The sequence below is a fragment of the Pinus tabuliformis genome, chromosome 3_2 (assembly GCF_031772625.1).
Source record: "Pinus tabuliformis cultivar Carrire ecotype Pingquan chromosome 3_2, CPIR1, whole genome shotgun sequence".
Classification (NCBI taxonomy): domain Eukaryota; kingdom Viridiplantae; phylum Streptophyta; class Pinopsida; order Pinales; family Pinaceae; genus Pinus; species Pinus tabuliformis.
In genome coordinates, this window is record NC_142302.1 from 438,512,528 (window position 1) to 438,526,592 (window position 14,065).

The following is a 14,065-nucleotide window of genomic DNA, read 5'->3' on the forward strand; positions in this document are numbered from 1 at the left end:
TCTGTCTATAAGCAGTAGTGAGGGATTGAACTGAGAGTTGGATGGCTTGTGAGCTTAAGTTTTTTGTAATCCTGAGATATTTCCACTTGTATGATAATACAGAGATCGGGGTTTTTTAGCTGAGGCTTTCCCCAGAGTATTCTTCTGTGCTTCATGTGTATGATTTCTTATTCTCTGCTAAGTTAAGTCCATTTAGATTAGTTCAAATAGTTTTTTGAACTAATTGTGAGTTCAGTTAGTTAATGCATGCATGCATGTAACAACTGCACTTCAGATAACTGAATATTCTCTCATAAATAACTCATGCATGCCAGTTCAGACAGAGACCCAGTTGAGATCAGATGGAGGGATAGTGTATTATCAGTTGGATGAATTTTTCCTATAAAGGAAGCTCATCCATGCAGAAGGATTTATCTCCTTCACGTTTGTGCAATTATTTCTGAGCCAAGTGAGCAGTTTGAGGTGGGAATTCACACATGTGGAAGCACTAGGCCCTAGGAAAAACTGCGTAAGGAAATAGGAGGCTTGGAAGGCAGAGGAGAAGGTTGTGAAAGCATTTGATTGTCTATGAGCAGCATTGTTTGATTATAGAGAGAGCAGGATAGCTTGAGAGCTAATTCTTTTTGTAACTTGAACAAGATTTCCACTTGCATGATAATACAGAGATTGGGGTTTTAGGCTGAGGCTTTCCCCGAGTTATTTCTTCTATGTTATGTGTGATTGATTTCTCATTCTCAGTTATATGTGTTCTCATTGATCTTGCTTAATTCGATTAAGCTTCCGAAAAGTTTGTTGTAGAAATAGATCTTGTATTTTGCTTTAGTATATTGCATAATCTATTGATCTACAATGGGAATTTCTAAATGGTATCAAAGCCAAGTTTATCGGAGCAGTGAATAGTATACGAAGAAGAGAATTTGAAGTAAAAAAAAATAAAAATAAAATAAAATAAATAAATAAAAAATTGTGTTTTGAGTTTTCAGAGTAGATCTGAATTTTTTTGTGAAAATTTTTCAGAAACAAATAGAAAATCTGGATTCCTTGCGGAAAAATACCCAAATTCAAAAAAAAAAATCGGTTGAATTAGAGTTTGAATGAGGGATATATCGCTGATTTAAATTCAACTCTTTTTCTAGAAAATTTCGTGACGGCGGGAAAGATGAAACAAATTGGTGTCCTAGCCAAGAACTTGTATGTACTTGAGGTAAAATATGCATGCAAAACCTTAAGGAGAAAGGCAAAGGTTAGATACTTAGTAGTTGAGAGGGAGAGCAAATTACCTCTCAACATGAAACCATAGAAAAAGTCTCAGATAATTATGGAGGAGCCACAATTGGTGAAGCAGCTTCAGGAGGTTGTGGAGCAACCACAACTGGACATGCTGAGAGGAGACTGAGTGTAGGCATCCACTCATGCAGAGACCTCCAGTAGGGGGAAATTTTGAGCCAAGTGGGCAGAGGGATCACATGCATCCATACCTCCAGGTCAGAGGTGGGGCAATGTGGAGTGACAGTCCCAAGAAGGCTAGAATAGGGGCAGGATCATTGAGGTACCCAACCTCTTTGATTAGACCTTGCTACGGGAGCCCCGATGAGGAGTAGCAAGACTGGCTGAGTGGGTAGAGACAGATGTGGATGGAGTGGAAGAGAGAGCTACAGTGCAGGAATCCCAAGACAGCGCAGAGCTAGCAGGCTGCAACAATGCAAGAGGTACAGGAGTGTTGCACCAGCGCAGGATGGCACAGAGAGGTTTGCAATGGTGCGAGATGCATGGAGTGTTGCAGTGGATCAGAAGTCACAGAGGGAGCACTTGTCAGTGGCAGAGGAAGCTTCAACATCAGAGGGTGTTTCTAGCCCAACAGGGAGGTCAGTTGGGAGATTTTTTTGTTTCTAGAGTTGCTGGAGTAACAACACTTGGGAGAAGTGTTGCATGCAGAACATTCCAAAGGTTCAGGATTGGGTTCAATTTGAATGCCTTTCTTGTTGAGAGGGAGTGTTGAAAATGGCAACAAGAAATGCTAAAAATAGTACTGCTATAAATAGTAGTTAGGGGACCAGTGTTGGACATAGCAACAAGGAATGAAAAATGGAAGTGCTAAAAATAGCTTGCTATAAATAGCATTTTGGGATGGATTCCAATTTTAGTTAGTCCTTGAACTAAAATTGAGAAGTAAAATTCAAATTCGATCTTAGGAATTGCTTGTAAAATAATTAATTAATTCATCTTGAGTTAATTAGTTGTAGAAAATCAAACATGAAGTCTATGTGAAGACATGCAACAATTTCTCCATTGATTAACGAATTTATCCCTTAGTTAAAGAGATAAGGATGAGTTGTAATTAGTTAGCTCAGTTAACTGAGTTAAGTCTATTTAAATTAGTTCAAATAGTTTGTTGAACTAATTGCGAGTTCAGTTAGTTAATGCATGCATGCATGTAACTGCTGCACTTCAGATAACTGAATATTCTCTCATAAATAACTCATGCATGTCAGTTCAGATAGAGACCCAGTTGAGATCAGATGGAGGGATAGTGTACTATCAGTTGGATGAATTTTTCCTATAAAGGAAACTCATCCATGCAGAAGGATTTATCTCCTTCAGGTTTGTGCAGTTATTTCTGAGCCAAGTGAGCAATGTGAGGTGGGAATTCACACATGTGGAAGCACTGGACCCCAGGAAAAACCGCGCAAGGAAATAGGAGGCTTGGAGGGTAGAGGAGAAGGTTGTGAGAGCCTTTGACTGTCTATGAGCAGCATTGTTTGATTGCAAAGAGAGCAGGATAGCTTGAGAGCTGATTCTTTTTGTAACTTGAACAAGATTTCCACTTGTATGATAATACAGAGATTGGGGTTTTAGGCTGAGGCTTTCCCTGAGTTATTTCTTCTATGTTATGTGTGATTGATTTCTCATTCTCAGTTATATGTGTTCTCATTGATATTGCTCAATTCAATTAAGCTTCCGCAAAGTTTGTTGTAGAAGTAGATCTTGTATTTTGCTTTAGTCTATTGCATAATCTGTTGATCTACAGCGGGAATTTCTACACGTGAGTGGCTTAAGTGGGGGGGGGGGGGGGGGGGGGATGTATCAGCTGCATGTGCATTTGTCCTGTAAACACTAAATCATTAAGTGATAGAAGAAACTGTATTGCTATGTTTGAGAGACACCTCAACACGAGCCACTGACTATGAGGCTTCACCAGAAAATGCCAATAACCTTCAAGGTTCGCTTGCGATAAAATCTAAATGTCTTGAACCTTCCTTTTAGATGTGTCTTTCCAAGATTGTTTCAAACTTGTGACATCTGTCAAGGTGTCCTTTGGCCATTCCTGAATTAGATTGGCTTGCAATAAGGTATCTATGATGTATTTAGTGAAATTTGAGGCAAGATTTCTGGCTCTAATAAATGCAATCTCTACCCATTCCATTTTGATATCCCAGTCACCAAATACGATATCCTTCTATGATTATTCAATTTGAGGAAGATCAAATGATCTTCCCTAAGCACTGTCTTGCCAATATATATACTCAGAGATTTTCTCGTCGATATCTTCCTAAAACGTCCTTAACTCAGACAATTGATTTACTAAAGAATCACTGGTCTTTGATAAGTTATGAATTAAGGCCAATTTGTGACAGAAAATGGCCTACTTCTTTGTTAAGAGTATATCCAGTTTTGATGCTTCCTTACGGACTTCATTTATATATGGATTTTCTCCCAGTTGGTCTATTCTTTGTTGCAACTTCAGTATCTGTTCATCCTTATCATTTACTTTAGCTTCAAATTGTATCTTTAAAACATTAAATCTCCTTTGTAGCTTAGTAAGATTTGTTTTCCACTGTTCCTCAATTGCTTTCTTTTCTATTTGAAAAGTTTGTTCCAACTGGACAATCCTTTGATCCTTTTCCTTCATTAGCAATTGTATTTCTCCAACTTTTTTGATGGTAGCACTACCATAAGCTCTTGCGAACTGAGATAATCTATGCAATTATTTGTTCGGGGTTGTTTGAGTTCCTTTCCAAAGAACTTGAAAATGAGTCTCATTTGTAACTAGTGCTTGCAACTGTTCTAGATTTATTTTCTTCCATGACCTACTCATTACTGCTTTATGCTTTATACTGTAAAATACATCCAAAGGTGGGATTTCTTCAATTTTGAGGACTATCTCAGTAGTAGGAAATGCAGGGATTATATCCATATCATCAGCAACATTTGATTGATTTACAACCTCTGCATTAATATTATTCTTAGGATTTTTAGGAATAGTATCTGGTTGGGAAGCTTCAACAGTAAATGTGGTTGTCCCTATAGTCTCTGGAACCTTCTCTGTTTCTCTTCTGATTGAAACTTTTTTTGCTTGTATATTGGCTGAGACATCTGTAAGCTGAGCTTCTTTTGTTATCAAAACATGGTTGAAATCCTCCCATAATTCATCTGGTTGATTTCTCTTATGTGCTCAACAACTATAGTAGTTGTTTCAGATACTTGGGGAGTAATTGGAGCATTTGAGGAGGAAGATGATGCATCTAAAGTTTCTGAGTTATGCTAGAATTTCTTTAACAGGGATTTAGGAAAATGGGTTATTCTTCGTTGACGATATTGATTGAATTTAATCAATTCATTAGGATTTAGACGGTATGTTGCTAATTTTTCTACCATGTAATATTCCAAAACCATTTCAAACATATCATCAAATTTGTCAGGCTCGTTTAAAAATGGTTTGAGCTTAGCTTGTGTTGTAACATATTTCGCTACACCATGCGAATCATATGGTCTATTCAATATGGTTGGAAAATTAAAGGTTCTTAATTGGTCAATCTCAATTGAAGAATTCTTGAAATTTTCTAAGGCATAGGTACCACAAGAAATAGGAAAACATGGCCAGGTAAATTTCTTAGCATCTTTAAGTACTTTAGTTAAGCCCTTACCAACTGTTTGATAAGTGACTTCTTTGGCCAGCAACTTACTTCTTTGGCCAACAACTTATCTTGGACAAAAAGGTGCAAAACATGAGGATGGGCAAGGCTACCAATTAAAACATGAATGTAGGTAAATGATTCTTCCCCAAACCATTTTCCTATAAGCTTTATATCTTTATTGGCTTCTTCAATAAGTCTAGGGGATTTTCTGACAAAGGCTTCTTGGTGGATGGGGAGCATGGCTTCATGACATATTTTGTAGAATTGAGCATGATATTTTGATTCCCAAAGGATATCGTGATAAACATAAATAGGGCTAGGAAATTGGTCTGTCCATTTCCATCCAAGAGATGCAAAATCATAAGAAAAAGAAATTGTGTCCATGACATAGGCACTCATAAAGAAAGGAGGACTCGTTCTTTTGATAACATTGTGCTTTTGTCTGTAATTTCGGATCTGGGTGGTCAAATTATTGGATAATATAGTCACCTAATCCATGATATAAACATCAGGAGAGGCTTCTATCAATGGCACCCAATCTTTAGAGAATTTATGCGTATTTGGATAACCATAGAGGCAACATAACATAGAAACAATATGAGAGAAAGGGACAATGATGGAGGCTAATGAATACATAGGCATTTCCTCTCACTTTTGTTTTTTCAGGTCCCTTCTCCATTCTTTGATCATGCCTGCAGGGTTTGGATTCTCTTGCATGAATTTATGGACGAATTGTATATCATACCTCTTCTGAGATGAAGGTATATGATACATTTTCCTTAAATCCCTATCTTTAAAAGACCCAATAATTATCTTCCTCGGTGTTATAAATGTTCTGTCTGTAATGTCCCACTGATCGACAACCCATGTTACCATATCTATATATGGTAGGATTTTAGGGCGAGCAACAATTTTGTGAAGGAATGAATTGGCCACATCATTCCATGTGGCTTCATTACTTGGAGGAGAATCATCAGTAGTAGCAGTCTGTTTCACAATTACCCTCATATTTTCATCCTTGAATGGTTTGTATATCACCTCCAAGGAGGCTGAACTTGCGTCTGGAGTGCATGTAGTATCTGTAAAAAATGGAGACATTTCAGACATTTCTTCAGGTGGAAAGAGTGGTTCTTGTTGTGTTATGGACTTCCTCCTTGCCTTGAATATTCTTGGCATGTCCTTTAACTACTCTTTATTATAATTTTTCTGTAAAGAATCAAACCAAGATAAGCAACAAAAGCTTTGAAGGATGCAAATGGTCATATCAATTCAATGCGAGCTATATGGAAATCCCTTCATATTAACTAAAAATTATTACCAAACAATAAAACCTTGAAATTAGAACTATGCAGAGTGGTCATTAGATTTCCAAACATTTTTTCACATGATACTCACACTTGTCATTATACTAGAAAATATTTTATTGGTGTGTGGTATCGGGCGACATTACATAGCTTAGCAATTTTGCGATTTTCGAAAATTTATATAGGTGTGGGATCTATATTAGTGAAAGAAAAGAATTTAACAAAATGCGATATGACCCGCATCCATCAATTGACAGAATGTGATATCGGCTCGAAATTTTGCATTTCAACTTATCACAATTTCACATTTTGCAATTTCGCATTTCGCATTTCGCATTTGTATTTGGCTTATCAGTTTATCACAATTTCACAAGTTCACATTTCAGCTTTTCACAGTTTTAGCTTTGCTGTTGTCCTCTAAAATCACCGATACTATGCATATTATTTAATAAGACCTACTATTTTATAGCTTTTTCATTAATTTCGGGATTCATTTAGACTTGTAATTCATCTTTTAAAACTACAAAAGTATTCCTAAAAAGGTTTATGACCTTATTCATAAACTTTTTTGTTTTATTCAAAAATCAAGGAGCAAAAATAAAACTTATCCTATTTTATTTAAACAAAGAAGGATTCTATCCTAAAATTTATAAAGGTTCCCTATTATTCTTTCTCCTAAGTCTAAAGATAATGGGGGGTTATTGAGTACCACAACAATTGGCGACACACTGGACGAAACAGTTAATCTCTGTAAAATGTTAATCTTTATTAAGAAATTTCTTTAGAAAGTTTAAAAACGATTAAAATCTAGATTGATATAGATAACTTTGAAATGAAATAATTTTTCTCATCGTAAAGCTTCTCAAGGTTTGTGATAGATGAAAATATTTTTTGTCTAAAACAATAGCTAATAGGTTCAAAAGATAAAGTAAAAACTATTAGAAGCTTAGCGTATTGAGTAAATTTATAAGTCGTTGGTAGAGACACTACTGCCAGCAGGCGCTTATAGACTCGACAGGGTTACCATTTAACCAAAATGAACCAGTATCCCATCCACGTTATAATAACATTTTTTAGAGGGAATGAAGAACCTTTTTTATTTTTATTTTTTATTATTTTTTATTTTAAAGTAAGTATCCTAGTCTGCTAGCCAGAAAATGATAATGGAATTCACAAGTTGTAATAAAATTGAATAAGCTGACTCGTGATGAGATCTCTTGTCTCAAAGTTTGGTGACTAAAAGCCACTATCTTGGTTTGGTTGTCAATAGTGATAATATCAATTTTATTAGTTTCCTATGATCATGGTAAACATGCTTGTGATGAGACCTCTTAACTTTTAAATTTTTTATATTTTTGAATTACACTCTGAAAAAAATTAAAATAAATAGATGGGGAGGTTTCATTTACTCTTTACGAGTCTTGGAGGACCTATTTAAGTAAAATATGCTAAAGACTTCATAGTAATTTCTACTTTTATAAGGATAACATTTGAAAACCAATTCACAACAAATAGATTTTTTAAAGAGTTTGAAACCAAAATATTTCATAACTAAATGATTATCTTATTTCAAAGCTTTAAAAGAGATTCAATACTTAGATTCCAATTTAAAGTTTTGGTTTCTAAATTGTCCCTTAAATAAGTTTAACAATTCAAAAATAAAGAGAAACTTCCAATGTGTTTTTCAAAAGTATAGTACTTTTAATAACAAAAGGAAATGATATATAAAAATATTTACATAGTGTACAAAAGAACTTATGTTCCTTCAAGAAAAATATTTTTTGAGTATAAGTCCATTAACATGAAGAATTTCCTTCTTCCCTTGTAAATCTTGCAAAATGAAGGTTGATGGACCTATCTTCTCAAAAATCTGAAAGGGACCAAGCCAGAGTTTTTGAAATTTTGTATGTTTTCCTTTGTCCTCATGCATTTTATCCCATTTCAAAACTAAGTCTCTGATTTCAAAATTTTTATCTTTGACTGAATTGACATCAAATGAAGCATTTACCAATTGTTGATGGTGAGCATGGACTATCTTAGCTTTATTTATTTCTTCTTCTAGCTTTAGGATTTGAGACATTCGTAATTACAAAGCGGAAGAAGGTTGTTCTTCAATAAATTGAACCAGGCCTAATGAGGGGATAGATAGATTTGGAGGTAGAATAGATCCTTTCCCATATACCAAATGAAAATGAGAAGTAGCTATTGAGGTTTTCTTGGTTATTCTATCATCCCATAAATCAAATGTTAAAGCTTTGTGCCAGTTCTTTTGATTTTGGTCGATAGTTTGTTTTACGATCCTTATAAGATTTTAATTAGTGGATTCAACTAAGCCATTTCCCTAAGGGTAATAATTTACAGAATACTTAAGTTTAAATCCTCTCTTTCAAGCAAATTCAGTCATTACATTTCCAGAAAAATAAGAAGCATTGTAAAAAATAAGAGCCTGAGGGATATGAAACCTGGTAATAATAAATTGGTCAATGAATTCAATGATGTTATCATAATTGGCTAGCTTCAGGGGTATTGTCTCTACCCATTTCGTAAAATAATTTTTTGTAGTCAAAATATACCTATGTTGTTTGGAAGAATGAGGAATGATCTCACCTATTATATCTAGTCATAATTGCTCAAAAGGTTGTTTGATGTTCACTGGTTGCAAGGGCATGGAAAGTTTCCTTTGTCTACCTAAAGCAGTTTGACAAATTTTGCATCTTCTTACATACATGTGGGTATATCTGAATAAAGTTGGCCAGTAATATCCAACATGTAGAATTTTGTGAGTCGTTGTATCTCCACTATAATGTCCACCTGCTGGTCCATCATGCATTTCCTGTAAGACCTTTTCTGCTTCAGGTTTTTCCAAACATCTTAATAAAATAGAATCATAATTTTTTTCTAAATAATACATCGTTGATGAGTTGATATTGATTGGCTCTCAATCTCAAGGCTCTCTTTTTCTTAACATCCATTTCAAGTGGAGCATAACCATTTTTCAAATAAAATATTAAGTCAGCATATTGAGACTGAGTATTAATAGGGATTACCTCTGTGATTTGTTCAATATTACCTGTTACTTCATTTATTGATGTATCATTCATTCCTATGACTAACCTGCAAAAACCTTGACCTTTTACAATTTTAGCGGGTTTGATTTCTAGATCATATTCTTGTAATGCAGTCACCCAGTTGGCTCTCTTTTCTCCTAACTCCTTTTGAATAAGTAATTGTCTAACTTCTGAGAAAGGAATAATAATGTTAACATGAGTTATTTGAAGAAAAGGTCTAAAATATTTGATAGCTTTGTAAATTGCAAAGGCTTGCTTTTCTACTCCTAAATAATTTAATTAAGCTCCTTGAAAATTTGAGTTGAAAAAAGCTATAGGAGCTTCAACTTTCTGTTCATTTGGTTGTGTTAAGACCGCTACATATGATAACTCAAAGGCAAAAGTATACAAAATAAATTGATCAGAAAAATTGGGGGTTGATAGAGAAGGAGCATCAATAACATCTTGTTTGATTGCTTTAAATGCAACTCTTTCATGATCACCCCATTTAAAAACTGAATCTTTTTTTATCATTGTTTGTAATGGTAAGACAATTTGAGAAAATTTGGGGACAAATCTCTTAACAAAATTGATTTGGCCAAGAAAAGACTGCATCTATTTTTTTGTATGTGGTAATGGAATTTCAGAAATGGTTTTAATTCTTTTTGGATCAATACAAATTCCATGTTTGGATACAATAAAACCAAGGAGTTTACCTTCACTCTAGAGAAAAAATGATTTCTTGGGGTTTAGAGAAATTCCATACCTTCTGCACCTTTCAAAGATCTGCTTTAAATCGTGCAAATGATTATTTCTCTTCTTTGAATATATTGTAATATCATCAAGATATACCACAACAGTGTTATTAATCAACCCTTTGAAAGCAATGTCCATAGCTCTCTGGAATGTAGCTCCTACATTCATTAATCCAAAAGGCATTTTTTGATATGCATATGTTCCCCACTTGATTCTGAATGTAGTTTTTTATTGATCTTCTGGATGAACAAGGATCTAATTGTATCCTGAAAATCCATCTAAAAAGTACATTAATTCAGAACCATCAACTGATTGCACAACTTGTTCCATTGATCAGAGAGGAAAATTATCCTTTTCACATGCCTTATTTAGATTCCTGAAATCAATACAAATGCAAATATCACCATTTTTCTTTCTAATCGGTACAAGATTGGAAACCCATTTAGAATGTCTTACTGGAAAGATGATTTTAGTTTTTAAAAGTTTATTTAATTCGCTCTTAACCTGAGTTTTCAAATTCGGATGTATCTTTCTAAGTTTTTGTTGAATGTGTTTAACATATGGTACCATTGGATGATATGTTGAATGATGGAGGTATCATATATTTTTAGATCTTGATAATTCTAGGCAAAGATATCTTTATATTTCTTTAATAGACGAATAAATGCATTTCTTTCTTCAGATAAGAGACCAAGACCTAAGTTAATATTTTGGGGTTTTGTATCAGATCCTAGGTTAACTAATTCAAATCTCAAAGTTGAGCTTTGAAGTTTGCAGTTGTTGACCTTTTTAAATCTATCTTTAAGATCATAAAGATCCTCAAGCTTAACTACAGGTTTTGGTAGAGAATTTTTTTCTTTTGATTTATTCAATTGAGAATCATGTTCGTCCTCATCAATTACTTGGTCAAGATAGGATTCTTTGGATGTTAAAAAATCTAGGATATCTCTATCATCATTGAATACTCGCCAATTGGTGACATTATCGGGAATGGATGGGCGAAAAATCAATTCTATAGAAAATATGTTTGGACTAAAATCTTCAGAAGGGATTAATTTGGATGCAACGTTGGCCAAAAGATTAGCACTGGCGTTTTGTATTCTTGGTATTGGAGAAATATTGAATGCTACAAAATGTGAGGTAAGTTTTTGAATTAAGGATTGATAATGTCTAAGGTGGTTTGAAACACAATGAATATTATTTCTGACTTGTTTTATAATGATTTTAGAATCACCAAAGACTTGAAGATATTCAACACCAATATTTATCACTTTATACAATCCTTGTACTAATGCTTCATATTCTGCAATATTATTAGTACATTCGAATTCTTGTCTACATGCTAGCATTGTTTTTTTACTAGTAGGGCTTATTAATATACATCCAGATCCTGCACCTTCACTAGATTTAGAACCATCAAAATAAAGCGTCCAAAATAAAGATTCATGTTTATTTACAACAGTATCTACAACATTAATACATCGAGTCAAATATGTTTGCAAATAATTTTAAATTTGAGAAGAAATAGAGTTTGCTAAAAAAGGAGATTCTTGAGCTGTAAAACTTCCAAAGAAATATTACGCAGAATAATTTCCAAGGATGTTATTCGTAAGAACTACATGCTCATTCTCTTCATCCAAATCACTAACCGAGTGTTTCATATGCTTTTCTCTGTCTACCCAAACCTGATTTGGTTTTCCATTATAAGGAAGCCAGTTATGCGACCAGTCTGTGGCGAAATAACCATGTAATTTCTCATACCAATCCCTTCTTAAGATAAGACCATAAAATTTAGGAATATGAGCAATCAATATATTAATAATCTTACAAACCCTTGGATTTGAAGATAATCTTATTAAAACATAATTTAATTCTTCTAAGACCTTGACTTTGGTTATAATTGCACAATTTGCACAACAGACTTTTCAGGTGTTATGTTCAGTTTGAGACAAACTAAATATGGCATTATATTTGAAGAAGCACCTAAGTCTATTAGGCAATTGTGAACATTTTTATTGAAAATATCAAAGGTCAATAAGAAAGGACAGGTATGAGAATTAGACCAATCTCCAATTAAAATTACATTTGAGGCAACAATATTGTTAGGAGTATCATCTGGAGGCTTTCCTTTTCCTAATGAGGCTTTTGCAGTTGGAAAAGGAGATGTAAGGAAATTATTTAATTCTTTTAGCAAAAAAATTTGTTGTTGCTTAAGTTTACTTACCTCATACATGGAAATATTGGCTTTCACTTTCTTCATATCTTCCATGATATTATACTCTATATCTTTATAAGAAACAATAAGAGTTTTTGATGTAGAAGGAGAATTGGAAGGGGATGGGATGGATTCAGTATATTTGGGAGGGGACTTCTTCATTGTGTTTTTATCCTTATTGACAGGAGTAATTGGTCTCTGTTTTGCACTTGAAGAAGGTGATTCAATATATTTTTTACTTCTAGTCTTTACTGGTAAGGCTTCTTCTTCTTCCTCATTTTCTGATGTAGTGAGGATGAAATCCCATAATCCATGTGCTTTGATTAGCTCTTCTTCTTCTTGGAATTTGTCGGCAGATAATGTTGTTTCTTCCTCTTCCTCCTCTTGATGAGATTCAGAATTTGATATGACATTAGGAGGTTGAGGGTTTGTTGTTTAGGATCTCCTAAAATATTGGAAAGTTTTTTAGAATACTCAGCTACCTGTTTTTTGATATCTACTATGTCATTTGACATAGTTTTAAGAAATTTTTGTAATCCTTCATGATCAAAAGGATATTTAGGAGTTTTCTTCTTTGGTTCTTCCTTAAAATTCACTTTTTTAAAGTTCCTCTCGAGTAGTTTTCTTCTCTAAAGCAAGAATCCTTTTTTCTACAACTATTGACTCTTTCATATTATCAACTAAAGTGGCTTTATTAGCCTTGTCTACAAAAATTGCAATGTTAGAAGGAAGAGCAGAAATATACCACTCAATTTGAACATCAACACTAGGTTTAAAGGCATCTGGAATTTTATTTAACAATTTATTAAACCTGGAATTGAAATATTTGATATTCTCATTGGGGTTGGCTTTAAGATTGGATAGATCATTTACTAGAGTAGCAGTAATGTGATCATCACCAAACTTGGTCAAACATTGTTCTTCAAATATATCCCAACTAGTGATAGATGTTGGTGGTAATCAGAAGCACCACGAATATGTAGATCCTTCAAGGGTATATGGGAATAATCTCACTACACAATCTTCTTCTACTACTCCATTAATATTAATGGCGAGCATAAAATTATGGAGATGTTCTTCAGCAGGAATTCCATCATCAATATGGAACTTTGGTAACCATCTTTCGGGATGCTTAGGTAGGGGATGGATAGATGTTGCCATCTGAACAGCTCCAGGACTAGTCCATGGTCTAGCCGTTGGTGGGTTTTGTTGCCTACCTACCATTATGGGAATTTCAAAAGAAGAAGTTGTAGTGGTAGAAGAGGTTGACTGTGTGGAAGAAGTAGCCCCTATGATAGCATCACTTGGACTAGCACCTATCGATTGGGAATGAATGATAGGTACGAATAGATTTTTTGATGGGAAGAAATGAATGAAGCAGAGTGAAACAATGGTATTTTTGGTGGAGATGAAGATAAAATGTCACTAGTGGATGATTGAAATTATGATTTGTGGGTTCTTCTTCGGTGAGAAGGTAAGGGAAACTAAAATGGAGTTATCCTGAATTTCTCACTTTGAGAACAAGTCAAAATACGTGAAGTGGGAAAAGATGAGGATACACTACCTTCAAATAACTCAGAATGTTGAGTCTTTTCTTCGGAAATAGATATTCCCTCTAATTTCTCAATTAAACTCTAAACTTCGGGTAACTCTTGTAAAGGGGTTTGATCAGTTGTCTTAGGGTGTGTACTAGGATATTTAGTTACAACTTTCGGTCTAGGGGTTGGAGATTTCGAGTGAGATATGGAAGCTGGGGGAGATTTTGAGGGCGAATGATTCTTCTGATGACCTTTTGATTTGAGATTTTATTTCCATTCATATTCAAGA